The sequence below is a fragment of the Neovison vison genome, chromosome 2, assembly GCF_020171115.1.
Source record: "Neovison vison isolate M4711 chromosome 2, ASM_NN_V1, whole genome shotgun sequence".
Classification (NCBI taxonomy): domain Eukaryota; kingdom Metazoa; phylum Chordata; class Mammalia; order Carnivora; family Mustelidae; genus Neogale; species Neogale vison.
This window is the reverse complement of record NC_058092.1, coordinates 37,143,973-37,156,334: the sequence shown is the minus strand read 5'-3', so window position 1 is coordinate 37,156,334 and position 12,362 is coordinate 37,143,973.

The window sequence follows — 12,362 nt, the reverse complement described above, 5'->3', positions numbered from 1 at the left end:
TACTGAAAACTATCCTGAGGTTATGTCTTTGGTTCTGGAATGCCTAGCTGGAATGGATATCCTCCCCAACTGGCAAAGAAGACTCCGTATAATATAGGCGTTTGATGGCTCCAGCTTCATGGGACTTTTCCCATATGTCTGCATTCCAGTTTCTCAGAGTTTTCAGTGTAACAGAAGATATCCTGAAAGATATGGAAATCAGTTTGCCGATAATTCAGACACAGACATGATGTTATCTGGATTTAGTTTCAGAATCTGGGTCCTGGCTAAAGCTTGTTTCTACAGGTCAGAGTGATCTTCAGTGCAGACATAGAAGCTTTCGGGTTATTTATTCATTCATTGTTTATTTATTTATTTATATCTGAGAATTTGAATCCCCCACATTGTTCTTTCCTTTTCACACTTTTTCCAGTTTAGCCCAGACATCCAGTCAGTCTTCTTATGCTAACATGTTTTAAGATATCCAGTACTTGGTCACCAGAACCTTACCTTTTGCAAGACTTTGATTAGCAGCATCCAATGGTGAAGTCTTGTGTATTGCAACATCGGGCCCTGGGCTACCGGTGCTCTTTACCATTAGTATTAGAGTCATCAGTCCCTTTCCAAATAATCTTATTGGAGAACCAATTCATGAAACCCAGAACTTAGAAAACTTACGATTCTCTTTTTCTAGAGTCAATCTTAGTACCAAAATTTATATTAGAGTACTACCAGAAAAATGAAACCAGTGGAATAGATATATGCCTGTCCAGAAGGAAAACGACAGACCCAGAAGGACAATGTATCTGAGCCTCACTTGCTGTCCAGCCAGTAGCTTTCTTGTGTTCTTCGTGTCTTCACACTGAGCAGCTAAACTAAGAAAGGGGACTAAAGGACCAAGTCCTAGTTGATGGGATACCTGACGGAGTGAGGACACAGCAGGGAAGGGAAGGTCAGGGAAAGATCATGGTCAGCCAGCACCAGAAGACAGGGATGGGAAGGTCAGGAAAGGTAGGTGCCCACTCACCAATCCACTGGTGGAAACCCACTCACAAATCCACACTGGGCATCATGGGATATATAAGGAAAAGATGATCATGTCATGCACAGACTGAGAAATTCCCAGAGGAGGCTTCTGGATAAATAGGACATGCATGGACCTTAGTTCCCCAAACTTTTGATGCAGACCCCAGGACTCCTCTCTACATGGTTTCTGAGCCCTTTACAACAAGCAGGTAGCCCCATCTTCTCCAACACTGCCAACACTGACCCTCTAGTTTGTACAAAGCCTTAAGAAAGTCAGGCTCATAGATGTTCAGGAATCCAAGGGACTGTCCAAACCAAAGTGCATGGGCATAGGAGAATTGGTGGGCCCAGGATACAATTTTGTCCAGGTTCTATGTCTACTGTATCAGAAATATGACAAACTGGGAGGCCCCTCAGGAGACCACTGTCATCAGCCAGGCCCTACATCTAATACTAATGGTAAAAACCCTGGGAGCATCCTTCCCTTGTCCTGGATCCTTCTCCCAGCCAGTCACAGTCCTATTCATCTCTGGGGTCAGTTCCATATCCAGCCCCAGAGATACCACTGTAAGTCCAAGCCACCGTCTTGCTGTGCCTGGGTGAGCTCAACAATACCAAGCTGGCCAACTTGCTACCATGATCAGCCCTCTATCTATGCTACTCCAAGAAAGAGATTTCATTCTCATTAAAACTGTTTTCATGATTCCATACAAATTTTTGGATTATTTGCTCCTGCTCTTTGAAGAATACTGATGGAATTTTGATCAGAATGGCATTAAAAGTATAGATTGCTCTAGGCAGTATAGACATTTTAACAATGTTTATTCTTCTGATCCAAGAGCATGGAATGGTCTTCCATCTTATTGTGTCTTCTTCAATTCCTTTCATGAGTGTTCTGTAGTTCCTTGAATACAGATCCTATACCTCTGTGGTTAGGTTTATTCCTAGGTATCTTATGATTCTTGGTGCTATAGTAAATGGAATTGATTCTCTAATTTCCCTTTCCGTATTTTCATTGTTAGTGTATAAGAATGCCACTGATTTCTGTACATTGACTTTGTATCCTGCCACTTTGCTGAATTGCTGTATGAGTTCACTATAGTAGTTTGGGGATGGAGTCTTTTGGGTTTCCCATATAAAGAATCATGTGGTGGGTATTATAGAGGGCATGGATTGCATGGAACACTGGGTGTGGTGCAAAAATAACAAATACTGTTGTGCTGAAAATAAATAAAAAATAAATTTAAAAAAACTGTTTTCATGAGAATGATAACATCAGCTTGCTGTGCAATTCAGAATTCTGTCAATTCTGCCCCGTTATGTCATTTGACACACTTTTCTGAGGCCTTACTATGTGCAGGCACTGTCTAGATGTATCAGGGCATGAGATGGACTGGGTCTTGCCCTTTTATTCTATGGGAAAACTGATTAGATTTAGCTAAACAATTAAGGAGTGTGAATACACCCAGTAGTAAGTGCTAAGAAGGAAGCAGAGAGAGACTAGCAGGGAGTATCTACTTAGAGAGGGAGATCAGAGATGGCCCCTGGTTGGAGAGGACATTCGTGGGGGAAACCTGGAGGATGACAAGCATCTGGCAGTGCAAAGAGCAAGGGACAGGATTCCCAGTAGAGCAAACTGCAAGTACAAAAGTGCAGTAATGAAAAGAAGGGCCATAAGTACCCTAATGTTCATATTGGGCCACAATTGCCAAATTGTAGAAAGAGCCAAGATGCCCTTCAACAGACGAATGGATAAAGTAGATATGGTCCATATATACAATGGAATATTATGCCTCCATTAGAAAGGATGAATACCCAGCTTTTGTAACAACATGGGTGGGGATGGAGGAGATTATGCTGAGTGAAATAAATCAAGCAGAGAAAGTAAATTATCATATGGTTTCACTTACTTATGGAGCATAAGAAATAACATGGAGGACATTAGGAAAAGGAAAGGAAGAATGAATTGGGGGAAATTAGAGGGGCAGATGAACGATGAGAGACTGTAGACTCTGAGAAACAAACCAAGGGTTTTGGAAGGGAGAGTGGTTGGAGATGTGTGAGCCTGGTGGTGGGTATTAAGGAGGGCCATATTGCTTGGAGCACTGGGTGTGGCGAATAAACAATGAATCCTGCAACATGATAAAATATATTTAAATTTAAAACAAAACAAAACAAAACAACTCTGGGGCAGGAAAAAGTAATGGTGTCTTCCAGGAGCTGCCACCTGGTGGGATGGTGGCCTGAGATGAGGCTGGAGAGCATTCAGAGGGTGTTTGTACTCTAAGATAGGAAGCTTTAAAATTTTAAGTGAGAATATATGAAAGCCTCGGCATCATGCCAACACAGAGTAAGCATTATACATAAAAATGGCATCTGGCACTAGCAAAACTAGAGTACAAAATTTGAGGTCATGATCCTAACTGTGATACTTACTTTCTTCATGACCTTGACAAAGTCAACTAAGTCCCTGGGCCTTAGTTTTCTTGTCTGTAAATTAAGGTTAATAAATTGTAAAGTGGTTATGTCTGTGCTTTGGAAATTCTATGCAAATATTGAGAAAATATTTTGGAAGCTTTACTGCATGCCAACAGCAAGCAGAGTCCTGGGTCAGGAACTCTCACTTCTTCAGAATGACTTGTAGTTCATTCCAGGTAGAAAGTCCTCCTACACAATGTCCCCAGGAAAGAATAAACATGAGAGTTCTGTGTCTTCACTTGGTGGGAAACGAAAGCAAATATTCAGAATTGAAAACATTTTGGCTGGGATGTGCAGTCTTTATAGGGGAGTACAAGTCAACAAGGTATGATATATTGCATCAGCATCCAACCGAATGTTATCAGTCCCAGAAACAGGAATGCCTGGTGTTCTCTACCCACTGGAGTAATCCCTTCAAAATGCCACCTTGGGGACTGACTGCACACACTCCTCTGCCTTCCTGTGGCCCATTAACAGAACCAGGAAGCCTCCAGGAATAAAAATACTCATTTCCTTTTAAAATGTGGCAACCCAAACCCAACCTAGTCCCTTTAAGATAGGGCACCACTGGGTATTTACCCCAAAGCTATAGATGTAGTGAAAAGAAGGGCAATATGTACCCCAGCATTCCTAAATACAATGGCCACAATCATCAAACTGTAGAAAGAGCCAAGATGCCCTTCAACAGACGAATTGATAAAGAAGATATGGTCCATAAATACAATGGAATATTATGCCTCCATCAGAAAGGATGAATACCCAACTTTTGTATCAACACGGAGGGGACTGGAGGAGATTATGCAGAGTGAAATAAGTCAAGAAGAAAAAGTCAATTATATGGTTTCACTTATTTGTGGAGTGCCACTTCCTGACAGTGCACGGGGGAAGAACGAGGCACAAACAAGTCAGCTGCAAGAGAAAGGGAGCAGGGGACAACAGGAGGAAAGACTGTCACTCCAAGGGGCACCTAGGTGACTTAGTGGGTTAAAGCCTCTGCCTTTGGCTCAGGTCATGATCCCATGCTCCTTTCTCTTTTCTTTTGATACACTTGGATCAGGCATTATCAATTTTGTTAATTCTTTCAGAGAACCAGCTCCTAGTTTCATTGATATACTCTACAGTGGTTTTAAAATAATTTCTATATCATTTATTTCTGCTCTTATCTTTATTATTTCCCTTGTTTTGCTGGTTTTAGGCTTTATTTGCTGTGCCCCCACAACCACAAACTCCATTAGGTTAAGGTTAAGTTGTGTATTTGAGACTCTTCTTGCTTCTTGTGGAAGGCCTGGATTGCTATATAATTCCCTCTTCTGACCACCTTTGCTGCATCCCAAAGTTTTGGACTGTCGTGTTTTCATGTTCATTTGCTTCCATGTGTATATTTTATTTCTTCTTTACTTTCCTGGTGAACCCATTCATTCTTAAGTAGGCTGTTGTTAACCTCTGTGTATTTGTGGTCCTTCCAAGGTTTTTTTCCCGTGGTCGACTTCAAGTTTCCTCGTGTTGTGGTCTGAAAATATGCATCGTATGATCTCACTCTTTTTGTACTGGTTGAGGCCTGATTTGTGACTCAGTATGCCATCTGTTCTGGAGAGTATCCCATGTGCATTTGAAAAGAATGTGTATTCTGCTGCTTCAGGATGAAAATCTCTGAATAGAACTGCTATGTGCATCTGGTCCAGTGTGTCACTCAAAGCCCTTGTTTCCCTGTTGATTTTCTGCTTAGATGATCTGTTCATTGCTGTGAGTGGGGTGTTAAAGTCCCCTACTCTTATTGCACTATTATCAATGAGTTTCTTTAAACTTGTTATTAATTTATTGATATATCTGGCTGCTCCCAAGAGGGGGGTATAAATATTTACAACGGTTAGATCTTCTTGTTGGATAGACCCATTTATTATGATATAATGCCCTTGTTCATCTCTTATAGACCTCTTTGCTTTAAAATCTAGTTTGTCTGATATAAGTGTGGCTACCCTAGCTTTTTTTTTAAATGTCCATTAGCATGACAAATGGTTCTCCATTGCTTTCAGTCTTGGGTCTTTGGGTCTGAAATGAGTCTCTTGTAAGCAACATATGAATGGGTCTTTTAAAAAATTTATTAATTTATAATGTAGTTTTTGCTTCAGGGGTATAGATCTGTGAATTCATAGCACTCACCATAGCACATACCCTCCCCAATGTCCTTAACCCAGCCACCTTATCCCTCTTCCCCTCTCAGCAACCCTCAGTTTGTTTCCTGAGAGTAGAAGTCTCTTATGGTTTGTCTCCCTCCCCAGGCACATTGTGTTTCTTTTCTTCCCTCCCTTCCCCCCAAAACCCCCTGCCCTTCCTCTCAAATTTCTCATATCAGAGTGGTCATATGATAATTATCTCTCTCTGGTTGGCATATTTCGCTTAGCATAATACCCTCTAGTTCCAGCCACGTCATTGTAAATGGCAAGATTGAGGGCTTTTTGATGGCTGCAATATATATATATATATATATATAAAACATTCTTCTTTATCCATTCAACTGTTGATGGACATCTAGGTTCATTCCATCATTTGGCTATTGTGGACATTGCTGCTATAAATATCCAGGTGCATGTGCCCCTTCAGATCACTACATTTGTATCTTTAGGGTAAATAAACAGTAATGCAATTGCTGGGTTGTAAGGTAGCTCTATTTTCAACTTTTTGAGGAACTTCCATACTGTTTTCCAGAGTGGCTGCGCCAGCTTACATTCCCACCAACAGTGTAGGAGGGTTGTCCTTTCTCTGCATCCTCACTAACATCTGTTGTTTCCCAAGTTGTTAATTTTAGCCATTCTGACTGGTGTGAGGTGGTATTTCACTGTGGTTTTGGTATGTATTTCTCTGATGCTGAGTGATGTGGAGCACTTTTTCATGTGTTTGCTGGCCATTTGGATGCGTTCTTTGCAGAAATGTCTGTTCATGTATTCTGCCCATTTCTTGATTGCATTCTTTGTTCTTTGGGTGTTGAGTTTGATGAGTTCTTTATAGATTTTGGACACTAGTCCTTTATCTGATATGTCATTTGCAAATATCTTCTCCCATTATGTCAGTTGTCTTGGTTTTGTTGACTGTTTCCTCTGCTGTGCAAAATCTTTTGATGTTGATGAAATCCCCATAGTTCATTTTTGTGTTTACTTCCCTGTTTCTAGGAAGAAGTTGCTTCAGCTGAGGTTGATGAGGTTTCTGCCTGTGTTCTCCTCATGGATTTTGATGGATTCCTGTCTCACATTGAGGTCTCTCATCCATTTTGAGTCTACTTTTGTGTGTGGTGTAAGGAAATGGTCCAGTTTCATTCTTCTGCATGTGGCTCTCCAATTTTCCCAACACAATTTGTTGAAGAGACTGTCTTTCCTCACTGGACATTGTTTCCTGCTTTGTTGAAGATTAGTTGACCATAGAGTTGAGGTTCCATTTCTAGGCTCTCTATTATGTTCCATTGATCTATGTGTCTGTTTTTTGTGCCATTACCATACTGTCTTGATGATTACAGCTTTGTAATAAGCCTTGAAGTGTGGAATTGTGATGCCACCAACTTTGGTTTTCATTTTCAACATTCCTCTGGCTATTGAGGGTCTTTCTGGTTCCATATAAATGTTAGGATTGTTTATTCCATTTCTTTGAAAAAAATTGATGATGTTTTGGTAGGGATTGAATTAAATGTGTAGATGGCTTTAGGTAACATAGACATTTACACAATATTTGTTCTTCCAATTCATGAGCATGGAATGTTTTTCCATTTCTTTATGTCTTCCTCAATTTCTTTCATGAGTACTTTGTAGCTTTCTCAGTACAGATTCTTTGCCTCTTTGGTTGGATTTATTCCTAGATATCTTATGGTTTGGGGTATGATTGTAAATGGGATCAATTTCTTAATTTCTCTTTATTCTGTCTTCCTGTTCGTGTATAGAAATGCAACTGATTTCTGTGCATTGATTTTTTTAAAAGATTATTTATTTATTTATTTATTTATTTGACAGACAGAGATCGCAAGTAAGCAGAGAGGCAGGCAGAGAGAGAGAGAGAGAGAGAGAGAGAGAGAGAGGAGGAAGCAGGCTCCATGATGAGCAGAGAGCCCGATGTGGGGCTTGATCCCAGGGCCCTGAGACCATGACCTAAGCCGAAAGCAGAGGCATTAACCCACTGAGCCACCCAGGCGCCCCACATTGGTTTTTGACACTGACACTTTACCAAATTCCTGTCTGCGTTCTAGCAGTTTTGGAGTGGAGTCTTTTGGCTTTTCTACATAAAATATCATATCAGTTGCAGAATGAGAATTTGACTTCTTTTTTTTTTTTTTTTGCCAATTAGATGTCTTTTATTTCTTTTTGTTGCCTGATTGGTGAGGCCAGGACTTCTAGTACTATGTTCAATAGCAGTGGTGATAATGGGCATCCCTGCTATGCTCCTGATCTTAGGAGGAAAGCTCCCAGTTTTTCCCCATTGAGAATGATATTCACTGTGGGTTTTTCATAGATGGCTTTGATGATATTGAGGTATGTACCCCTTACCTTTACACCGTGACGAGTTTTGATCAAAAAAGGATGCTGTACTTTTTCAAATGCTTTTTCAGCATCTATTGAGAATGTCATATGGTTTTCATTCTTTCTTTTATTAATGTATTGTATCACATTGAGTGATTTGCAGATGTTGAACTAATCTTGCAGCCCAGGAATAAATCCCACCTGGTCATGGTAAATAATCCTTTTAATGTACTGTTGGATCCTATTGGCTAGTATTTTGTTGAGAATTCTTCCACCCGTGTTCATCAAGGATACTGGTCGGTAATTCTCCTTTTTTGAAGGGGTGTTTGTCTGGTTTTGGGATCAAGGGAATGCTGGCCTCATAGAAGGAGTTTGGAAGTTTTCCTTCCATTTCTATTTTTTGTAACAGCATCAGGAGACTAGGTATTAATTCTTCTTTAAATGTTTAGTAGCATTCCCCTGGGAAGCTGTCTGGCCCTGGGCTCTTGTTTGTTTGGAAGATTTTTGATGACTGCTTCAATCTCCTTACTGGTTATGGGTCTGTTCAGGTTTTCAATTTCTTCCTGGTTCAGTTTTGGTAGTTTATATGTCTCTAGGAACGCATCCATTTCTCCCAGATTGTCAAATTTGCTGGTATTTTGTTGCTCATAACATCTTCTTATAATTGTTTGTATTTCCTTGGTGTTAGTTGTGCTCTCTCCTCTTTCATTTACGATTTTATTAATTTGGGTCCTTTCTCTCTCTCTCTCTCTTTTTGAGAAGTCTGGCTAGGGGCTTAGCAATCTTATTAATTCTTTCAAGGAACAAGCTCCCAGTTTTGCTGATTTGTTCTACTATTCCTTTGCTTCCTATTTCATTGATTTTTTTTTGCTCTGATCTTTATTTTTTCTCTTCTCCTGATGGGTTTAGGCTTCCTTTGCTGTTCTTTCTCTGGCTACTTTAGGTATAGGGTTAGGTTGTGTACTTGAGATTTTTCTTGCTTCTTGAGAAAGTCCTGTATTGCTATATGCTTTCTTCTCAGGACCACCTTTACCTGGTCCCCAGGATTTTGAGCAGTTGTGTTTTCTTTTCTTTTCTTTTTTCTTTTTATTTCCATTTATTCTTTAGCAGGATGTTCTTTAGCCTCCATGTATTTGAGTTCTTTCCAATGTTCCTCTTGTGGTTGAGTTCTAGTTTCAAAGCGTTGTGGTTTGAAAATATTCAGGGAATGATGCTAATCTTTTGGTCCTGGTTGAGACCTGATTTGTGATCTATAGATAGAAGGATGTGATCTATTCTGCAGAATGTTCTATGGGCATTAGAGAAGAAATGTGTATTCTGTTGCTTTGTGATGGAATGTTCTGGATATATCTGGGATGTCCATCTGGTCCAGTGTGTCATTTAAAGCCTTTATATCTTTGGGGCACCTGGGTGGCTCAGTGGGTTAAAGCTTCTGCCTTCAGCTCAGGTCATGATCCCAGGATCCTGGGATCGAGCCCTGCATCAGGCTCTCTGCTCAGCAGGGAGCCTGCTTCCTCCTCCCTCTCTCTCTGCCTGCCTCTGCCTACTTGTGATCTCTGTGTGTCAAATAAATAAATAAAATCTTTAAAAAAAAAGCCTTCATATCTTTGTTGATCTTTTGCTTATATGATCTGAACTTTTTAGTGAGGGGGGGTGTTAAAGTCCCCTACTCTTACTGTATTGTTGCCAGTGTGTGTCTTTGATTTTGTTATTCATTGGTTTATATAATTGGCTGCTCCCATATTAGGGGCATAGATATCTAAAATTGTTAGATCTTCTTGTTGGTTAGACCATGATGTAGCATCCTTCCTCATCTATCATTTTAGTCTTTGGCTTAAAATCTAACTTATCTGATATAAAGATTGCCACCCCAGCTTTCTTTTGATGTTCATTGGAGTGGTAAATTTTTTTCCACCCCCACACTTTAAATCTGGAGGTGTCTTTCGTTCTAAAATGAGTTTTTCACAGACAGCATATCAATGGGTCTTCTTTTTTTAATCCATTCTGATACATGTGTCTTTTGATTGGGCATTCACAGACCTGTACCCCTGAAGCAAATAATCCACCATATGTTGATTTAAAAGTAAAATAAAAGAAATAAATATTTACATTCAGAGTAACTATTGAAAAATATGAATTTAGTGCCATTGTACTTCCTGTAAGGTGACTGTTAGTGTAAATTGTCTTTGTTCCTCTCTAGTCTGTTACTTCTAGGCTCTCTCTTTGCTTAGAGGACCCTTTTCAAAATTTCCTATAGGGCTGGTTTGGTGTTTGCAAATTCTTTTAGTTTTTGTTTGTCCTGGAAGTTTTTTTTTTTTTTTTTTTTTTTTTTTAAATCTCTCCTTCTATTTTCAACGACAGCCTAGCTGGATATACTATTCTTGGCAACATATTTTTCCCTTTTAGTGCTCTGAATATATCATGCCAGTCTTTTCTGGTCTGCCAGGTCTCTGTGGATAGGTCTGCTGCCAATCTAATATTTCTACCATTGCATGTTACAGACCTCTTGTCCTGAGCTGTTTTCATGATTTTCTCTTTGCCACTGAGACTTGTAAGTTTTACTATTAGATGAGGGGGTATGGACCTATTTTTATTGATTTTGAGGGGGGTTCTTTGTGCCTCCTAGATTCTGATGCTTTTTCCCTTTGCCAAATTAGGGAAATTCTTTGCTATAATTTGCTCCAATATACCTTCTGCACTCCCCATCGTCTTCTGAGATCCCAATTATTCTAATATTGTTTCATCTCATGGTATCACTTATCTCTCAAATTCTCCCCTCGTGGTCCAGTAGTTATCTCTCTTTTACTCAGCTTCTTTATTCTTACCATTTGGTCTTCTATATCACTAATTCTCTCTTTGCCTCATTAATCCTAGCAGTAAGAGCCTCCAATTTTCATTGCACCTCATTAATAGCTTTTTTAATTTCAACTTGGTTAGATTTTAGTTCTTTTATTTCTCCAGAAAGGGATTTTATTTATCCAGAAAGGGATTCTCTAGTATCTTCCATGGTTTTTTCAAGCCCAGCTGGCTCCTTGATAATCATCATTCTGAACTCTAGTTCTGACATCTTACTAATGTCTGTATTGATTAGGTCCCTAGCTGTTGGTACTGCCTCTTGTTCTTTTTTTTGAGGTGAGTGTTTCTGCCTTGTCATTTTATTCAGGTAAGAATAGATGAATGAGAGAACAAAACACTAAAAGAGTAGCAATGACCCCAGAAAAATACACACTGACCAAGTTAGAAAAGACCCGAAATCTGGGGGAGAAGAAAGGAGAGTGTGTATATGTGTGTGTGTGTGTATTTCTTTTTAGAATGGTGACTAGAACAGAGTCATACACTTGATTTTGGGTGTAGTTTGGTCTGTTAGAAGAAACTGCCTCCCAAAGTTTTAAAGTTTAAAGTTTTAAGTTATATATAAACTTATACACACACACACACACACACACACACATAAATAAGGATAAATATGATGAGGGGATGGAATATGACTGCAAAGATGAAAATTAAAAAAGATTCTTAAAAAGGAATTGATAAATTAAGAGGCTGATTAAAAAAGAAGAAAGAATGTAATCAGGCTGAGGACTAAAACAAAGCCAAGCACTAGATTTAGAATATATTTTGATCTGTTAGAGGGAACTGTATCCCAAAATTTTAAGGAATGAAAAACCTGTATGTATAAAAAGAGAAAAAAAAAAGGTTAAATACAATGAAGAGATAGAATGTAACTATAACAATGAAAATTTTAAAATATTTTGTAAAGGCATTGATAAGATAAAATAGTTTAAAAGGGTTAAAATAGGAAAGAGGAAAAAAATTTTAAAGTAGAATAAGGAAAAATAAAATTTCAAAAATTTAACTTTGAAAGACTGAAGAATTGTAGGAAAAAAGCCATAAATTCTATGCGTTGCATTTCCCTACCTAGAGTTCCGCAGTTCTCATTGATCAGTAAACTTGGTCTTGGAGGAATGTTCTTGCTAGTCTTCTGGGGGAGGGGACTGTTGCAGTGATTCTCAAATGTCTTTGCCTGAGGTGGAATTGCACTGCCCTTTCCAGGGGTCAGGATAAGTAATCTGCTCGGTTTTTGTCTCGGGAGCTTTTGTTCCCTGAATGTTCTCCGTACAGATTTGCAGAACAGGAATGAAGATGGTGGCCTCCCAGTCTCAGGCTCCATAGAAGCTGAGAGCTCAGGGCCCCACTCCTCTGTGTGCCCTCAGAGAAAAGCAATCAATCACTCCCATCTCCCTGGTGTCTTGCTACAGTCTGTGCTTACCTGGCCTTTGACTGAGCATTTCTATCTCTGGTGCACAACCCATTTGGAGTCTCCAAACCCAGCTGATTCCTGGAATCAGTGCCTCCCAGAAAAGGAAGGTGAGTCTCCCT